Source organism: Rhinoderma darwinii, chromosome 2 (genome assembly GCF_050947455.1).
Source record: "Rhinoderma darwinii isolate aRhiDar2 chromosome 2, aRhiDar2.hap1, whole genome shotgun sequence".
In the NCBI taxonomy this organism is placed as follows: domain Eukaryota; kingdom Metazoa; phylum Chordata; class Amphibia; order Anura; family Rhinodermatidae; genus Rhinoderma; species Rhinoderma darwinii.
In genome coordinates, this window is record NC_134688.1 from 54066747 (window position 1) to 54074472 (window position 7726).

Consider the following 7726-nt stretch of genomic DNA (forward strand, 5'->3'; position numbering starts at 1 on the left):
CAACTGTGGATCCGGAAAACAGACAGATGGGGTATTAGGCAGTGGAACGGCAGCAGTCTCTGGGGAAGGAACAGGGAGTTGATCCAGTCGGGCGATGATGGAGTTTACAGCCACGAGGAGTTGTTCCTGACGTGCATATAGATACAATATATACTATTGGGGTCCACCCCTTAGTAATTGCTGACGTGCATATAGGTCACGCATATCCATCTGTATGACCTGAACTGTGATCTTAGGCTGGCCAGCGGGTTCCATGGCCTGAGCGTACTGTCACAATCTAGGGAACATATGTAGCTGACTTTAGCTTGACTAATAACGCATTAAATACACAGTGGAAAGATCCCTTATCTTGACCTTTTCAATGACTTCTCAATGGTTATTTTTGTGTGATATCACGCTGCAACAAGTTATCAGAGTCAAGTTAAAGATGGCTACATCCGTATGTGGACCCACTAGGCCGTGGGCTCCGGCTCAGATAGGGCTAGGTGTGGCAGGTTGCGCCAGACGAAGCGGATGGCACCAGGAATGGTAGATGACACACAGACGTGGCATATCCAGCCGGCGGTACCACACGACTCTGATAAAAGGCAGGCACAGTTAGGAAACAGCAAGGGATACAGGAAATAGGATGCAGGGAACGGGAACTCTGGGATCAAGCAGGAAAATACTAAGGGACCCTTTGCAATACAAACATGGGAAAAGTACAACCAACGCTCAAGCAAGGAATGGAAGGGCAGAGACCTTTTTATAATCCAGGGTGCACTGGGGTAGGATAGAAAACTTTTAGGAAGTGCGCACGCTGGCCCTTTAAGGCACTCCTCGCACACTCCAGGAAGGGAAGGCCGCGCCAGCCGTGGTCTCTGGGGAGGTGGCCAGGAAGTTGCGGTCGCGGCCGTTCATCACAGGGTGAGCGACAGAGGTCCGCAGTCATAACACTGAGATTTTTTTTGGTGTTGTATATATGTACTGAGCAGTGGCGTAACTACCGGGGCCCGCGGCATGAGGGGGTCCGTGTCGCCCGCCGGCACGGGCCCCCACCATGGCCGGAGGCTCCGCTGGCAGCCGCTATGGCTGCTACAGCGGGACGCCACTGAACACTACGGCAGAGCAGGGAGGTATCTCCCCGCTCTGCCATTAACTGGTTCCCGACCGCTGGCTGTATTTTTACGGCCAGCGGTCAGGGTCCTTAAAACCCGAGCCATAGTCTTTTTACGACTCCGGTTTTAACTTACTGCCCGCGCGATCGGGCTGTTGAATGTCGGGTCTCCGGCTGTCAGTGACTGCCGGGGACCCTGAGGAGAGGATAGAAGCAGCTTTCGCTGCCAGCGATCAAACATGTATCCCCTATCCTGTGGATAGGGGATACATGTATTTTGTAGGACACACTGTAGGTCGCATTTTTTTGGGAGGGGGGACGCTGTATGGCGTTCCCTACAGGGGGGGGAGACGCTGTATGGCGTTCCCTACAGGGGGGGCTGTATGGCAATCCCTACAGGGGGGGGCTGTATGGCGTTCCGTACAGGGGGGGGCTCTATGGCGTTCTCTACAGGGGGGGGATGTATGGCGTTCCCTACAGTGGGGGCTGTATGTTGTTCTCTACAGGGGGGTCTGTATGGCATTCTCTACAGGGGGGGCTGTATGGCGTTCTCTGCAGGGGGACTGTATGGCGTTCTCTACAGGAGGGCTGTATGGTGTTCTCTACAGGGAGGGCTGTATGGCGTTAGCACTGTCCAATAAATATACAGTAAACAGAAGAAAATACGGTCCAGCAATCCTCATGACAATGTGATGACTTTATTAGAAAAACATTTTATAAACCACACGGCATGTTGAAGTGATGATACAAGACTGCTTACGCGCTTCGAAAGCCAACTACATTCTTCGCAAATGTACGCCATCTCCTCCAAACAGTCAATTACATCAGAAGTCCAGTTCCTTGTGCTGCATGACTCGTGGACGCCCTATCCGTGGCGATATCCGGGTCCTTTCCACTGCTTCTCACTTGAGTCCTGTAGGCACAAAAAACATTCTGCAAGTATCCATTGTCATCCGTGTCTGCAGATTCTGCTTTAATGATGCAACTCACTCAACTCCTTGTCTATTTCATCGTTTACTGATGCCTCTTTTAGATGCGACAGATGTATTTTTTTTATACTTACCAGCCTGCTTCACAGGCACCATCCCATTTTATAGGCACCTGATCAATAAGGGGGTCCTTGCTCCACCACCTTTACACCTCAATACTAAACAAAATCTTCCATAGACATCACAAAAACTAGACAAGCCTTTCCTCCCTTATGTTTCCCAACATTTCCTGGGACAAGTGTGTGTAGGTAGAAATCAACAAACATGTTTCCTGGCCCCAAACTTTACCCCCTCTTTCCAGTAAAGGATTGGCTTTCGGTATCACGCCTCCTCGCTTTTACCTTTTTACTTTATCCTGCGTAAACATTTTTTTCAGCATCTTAAACGTCTTGCCCATTAGCCCATCTATCCACAACATCAAACCACTTATTATCATCTGACAGATCAGAATCAGACTCAACCAGCTACTGTTGCCTTCTTCTGCTTCTCTTTACATCCAGATGCGCTGCTCCTGTAATTCCAAACATTGTGCCAGTACCCTGTGTTCTAAAGATTTTGGCAACCCCAAGGTGTCCCTCTCCCATGTTGAGATTATGAGGCCATACTGGGATATTGCTGCCTTCATCGACCCTAGATCCCTGCGCAAGGATCCTGGCACTTGGCCCATCATCGTGCCATGTTCCCTCAAATTTTTGCTAGAATGATACCATTGAGGATACCTGCCTTGCTTCCTTGATGCCATTTGCTCCAAACAATCCAGTACACCCCAAGTCCAGGTCCTTGTGCTGCATGACTTGTGGGGGCTCTATACGTGGCAATATCCTGGCACCTTCCATTGCTTTCCGCTTGAGTGCTGTAAATATAAAAACATTCTGCCAGTGTCCATTATCACCTATGCCTGCAGATTATGACTGTGTAATGAAACTCACTTAAGTCCTTGTCTATTGCATCCAGGCCTTGACACATCGCAAATGTTCTTGGCAGACCAAAGCTGTCTAAAATCCCCCTACACTCCCTCACCCAATTACCTTACACCTACGTTCAGTCCCAAACCGAGCCATGTGGCCAGTATTTTGGACATAGATACCCCTAACTTACATTATGCCTATTCCTACCAACTATCCAAGGTTCCCCACTGCTACGCCTTTCTTGGCATTTTGCCCGCTCATTACTTTTTCAATGTACAGAGCTACTGGTGGATACTGTATATAGTAACTAATGATGGACATACCGCATATAGATGAAATATTACTTCAGAGAGTCACCCTGGCAGCAGGCAGCCGATCTCAAGAAATTCTGGAACAAAAAGTATAAACTGTGAAGATATTATGACGTGCGCTTAGTATGGTTCATCATATCAACAAATATATGTTCAGCCTATTGAAAACATCAGGGAGATTGTTCCCACAGTCTTGTCATGTGTCTCTATAGGAACATTCTGGATGACATCACATTATAGAATTTCTATAGGTTGTTATTTGCTATAATACTTACATATATACAGTGGATCTTCTAGCATGTCGGCTGTCACTGGTGCCACATATTCAGATGTTATAAATGTCTGTAAAATACATAATGGGTTTAATGCACATACATAAAATAACCCCATATCTATAATGAATAATAATATATTTACTTCACACATTTCATTTTCTATCACAGGGCGAGTCCAATGCCCCTCTGCCACACAAATAACACCAGCAGTATAATGGCACATAATAGTTGGAGGACCCTGGTATAGATTTTGTATCAGGGACCAGGAGCTTATTGTTATTCTTCTATATAATCTTATCCTTAATGGAAAACTTCTAATTTGTCTTTTGTGGAGTCTTTTGGACTGGAGTAGAGAGAGTAGAAAATGGTAAATTGGATTTCTGGATTCAACAGACAAAATAATTATTAAAGGGGTTTTCTGACAGTTTCATAAACCTTAGTCTAAGCCGCATATGGCTAAAAATAACAAATTTTCCCTACTCATTTATTAAATTCCCTGTGGCTCCTGCGCTGGTGGTTCTGTTGTCTTTAGTTGCTAGGCCACAGCGGTCATGTCCGTGTGGATGGCATGTCACGTGGCAGCTATTGTGTCACATCCAGGGCCGGCCTTAGGTTTATTGGTGACATGTGCAGTATCTGTGACGTCCTCCCCCTTATGATGCACCATGTAGTGTCCAAATAATTTAATCATACAGTGCCCAAATAACATCACCCAGTCAATAAACTAGGGATTGTATCTTTCTGTTTTTTTATATTATAGGTTTGGGCCCTAAATGCCGGATCGGCAGTGTAAGTTGAGGGTGCCCAGGCCATCTATGGTGGTAGTGCCCTCTTCAGTATTGACCAGTAATACACACTATGTGATCATTTAGAGATGCAGTTAATAAAATACACTGACCTTGGACTCTCCTACTGAATACATCCGACTGAATGTAGAACGTTATGTGATGTGAGGTGGAGGGCTCTGCTTAATCTTTGATCTGCCCTCCTGGGACGTGGTTATCATTAACTCTTATGAGGAATTAATTCTAGGAGAAAGAAAGACAATGTATTAGGACAAATCTCAATCAATGGCAACATTTCTATCTAGAACAGAGTCCAGTCCCCAACCAGTGTAAAATTACCAAAGGGGTAAATAGGATGACCGGCTGGGGTCCAGGGATTTGGGGTAGCCCACAGCTCTGGGGCTCCATACGCCCCTGAAATTGGTCAAACAATAACGGCGCAGGGAGGAAGCGAAATGTCTGACCCGGTTGGTCGTCTATTAGGTGAGTATAATTTTTTATTTTATAGGAGCAAAGGGGGCACTATTAATATGGGGGATAAAAGGACTGAGTCGGGGCTTAGAAAAGGGGGCTTCATAACTGTGGGGCCATACAAAAGGGGCATTCTGACCCAGGACATACAAAAAGTGTCATTCTAACTGTGGAGGGTATTGGTGGATACTGCATATAGTAACCAATAAGAGACGCACCTTGCATAGATGAAATATTGCTTCAGTGAGTCCCCCTGGCAGCAGGCAGCCGATCTTAAGGTGTTCTGGAAAAAACAATAATTGTGTAGTTTTATTTCTCCAGACAGACGTGTGCTCAGTATAGACCACCCAACAATGAAGGAAATGTACATTAGGGCTCATGTACACAGCAACTTCATGTGGACGGACCTGTATGGTGGCGCACAGACTGCAGTACTGGTAATGTAGACACTCTGTGTGCGCTGTGTGCTCCCCCATAAGCCAAATGTGTATTAGGAAATTACATAAATAACAAGTCCCTTATATATTACTAATACCATAATATCTTCTTTATGGAGCATTTCTATAATAATAATAATATAAAGCTGCAGCAAAATTCCCAGCGTTTACTTTTGCTACATGTGGATGAGTTTTTGAGACTGTAACTATTCACCTGTAACACTTGTGAATTTTGCCGCGCAGCAAATCTGCAGCGTCTGAATTCAGCTTTATGGCGTAGAATATAGTACTCAAATACTGCAATCATACAGTGCCCAAATAACACTGCCAGACAAGTATTGTCTGCCACACTGTAATGTAATCCATTATCAAGGAATTGTATCTGCATCCTGAGCAGTGCCCTTTACTTTTTTTACATGAAGAGTAGGATTGAGTGTTCAAGCAATGGGTGCCCCAGACATCAAGACCAGTGGCGCCCCATTCATTAGTGACAGGTGATGCACCCAGTGTAACCGCACAGGTCGCACACCCCTAAGACAGGCCCTGGATGAACAACATTGGGGAATTTGTTCCCACAGTCTTGTCACGTGTCTCTATAGGAACATTCTGGATGACATCAGATTATAGAATTTCTATAGGTTGTCATTTGCTATAATACTTACATATATACAGTGTATGCCCTAGCATGTCGGCTGTCACTGGTGCCACATATTCAGATGTTATAAATGTCTGTAAAATACATAATGGAATAAACATAAAATAACCCCATATCCATAATGAATAATAATATATTTACTTTCACACCTTTCATTTTCTATCACAGGACGAGTCAGACATTGAAAACATTTTGTAATGTTAGTGTAAACCCAGGGAACATAACTATAGGGGTGAAGAGGTTGCAGTCACACCCAGGCCCAGGTGTCCATGACTGACGTTAGGGGGGGTCACAATGTGGGCAATTTACAAATGCCAATCCCCAATGCCCCCATCTCCTAGAGGAATCCCTATTTTCGCTGCTAGAAACGCGATGTCAGTGAGAGAAGCACCTGGGCGGAAAGGCAGCTGCTGAGTTGCCCAGCCGCTTCTAAAACACAAGCAGTGGAAGGGAGCCAGCGCAGCGCCCCGTTCCACCTGCTGGAGGGATGCACCCTATGTAATGGCACAGGTCGCACACCCCTAAGGCCGGCCCTGGCTACTGCTGAGCCTTATTAGGATAATATACGGTAGCTTTTTAAGACTATTTAATTAAATTAAATTAGACATCATATTGAAAACGACTGAGAAGTCATATTCCACATTACTGACAGCTGCAATTCTCAGACAATGGTAAGGGTATGTCCACACACTTAACTAAAAAACGTCTCTAAAATACAGAGCTCTTTTCAAGGGAAAACAGCCTCTGATTTTCAGCCATTTTTTAAACCACAAACATTTTTTGAGGCGTTTTTACCAACGTTCTTGGAGCTGTTTTTCTATTGAGACAATGAAAAACGGCTCCAAAAACGGCCGAAGGAGTGAAATGCACTTCTTTTTACAGGGTGTTTTTTATGCGCCGCTTTATCAAACGCCCACGTAAAATGCACCATCGGAAAAAAAAAACAGTTTTTCCCATTGAAATCAATGGGCAGATGTTTGGAAGCGTCCAGCCTCCGTATTTTCGGCTGTTTTTCGGGGTGTTTACGGCCAGGAAAACGGCTGAAAATAGGCTGTGTAAACATACTCTGATGTACTGAGTTGTAACTTTAATGAGAAAATATGAAACATTGAAATCTGAATGTAAAATGTTCAGTTGTTACTTGCATTAATAGAAACATTTTACTGGAACTTGAACTGTAGAATTAATGATAAAATGCTGCATCTTACCTGTCAATCACACAGTCAATCACAGTCCCGGTCCAGACGTCATTGGCAGAAATTGTAAAAAATATGTAATCCAGCTGCACATAGAACCTAACGGCTAGTACTGTCTATGACATCATCAGTGACATCATAAGCGGCTGCAGTATCTGTTACATCATCTAATTATCTCCTACTGCCTGGATAGACTGTCTGTGCATACACTGGATATAGGCGTTACATGGGACTGCTGTTTATAAACATGGAAGAAAGATACATGTGTGGTTATAGGGGCTACGACTAAGAACATGTAATGTATGAAACGTGTAATCTGTTACTAGATGGATTTTATACAGATGTAGCCATCTTTAACTTGACTATGATAACTTGTTGCAGCGTGATACTTTCTTGATCCCGCAGCACTCCGTGTTTCAAGTGTGCGTGAGTAGGCTTCCACGCCAATGTGTAAAAAATGGGAACTCAGCACTCCAAGGTATTATGCAATAAGTGATATTTGATTTCACATATAGCGAAAAGTAGTAATCCAAAAATAATGGCGCCATTACCCAACAGCGACCGAGGTCACAAGCGCCGCATATCCGTGTCTAAAGAAGGTTG

General features: G+C 44.7%; 1 long non-coding RNA gene across 1 annotated transcript; it reads right to left on the reverse strand.

The window, feature by feature from the left end:
• Positions 1 to 506: 506 nt before the first annotated feature.
• LOC142740558 (uncharacterized) lies at positions 507 to 7207 on the reverse strand. The gene is made up of 8 exons (XR_012880777.1): positions 7136 to 7207; positions 5935 to 6001; positions 5054 to 5118; positions 4478 to 4607; positions 3580 to 3646; positions 3317 to 3381; positions 1857 to 2938; positions 507 to 577 (listed from the first exon to the last, which is right to left on the reverse strand). It is a non-coding gene; the product is annotated as an uncharacterized LOC142740558 (long non-coding RNA).
• Between the last annotated feature and the right edge of the window lie 519 nt (positions 7208 to 7726).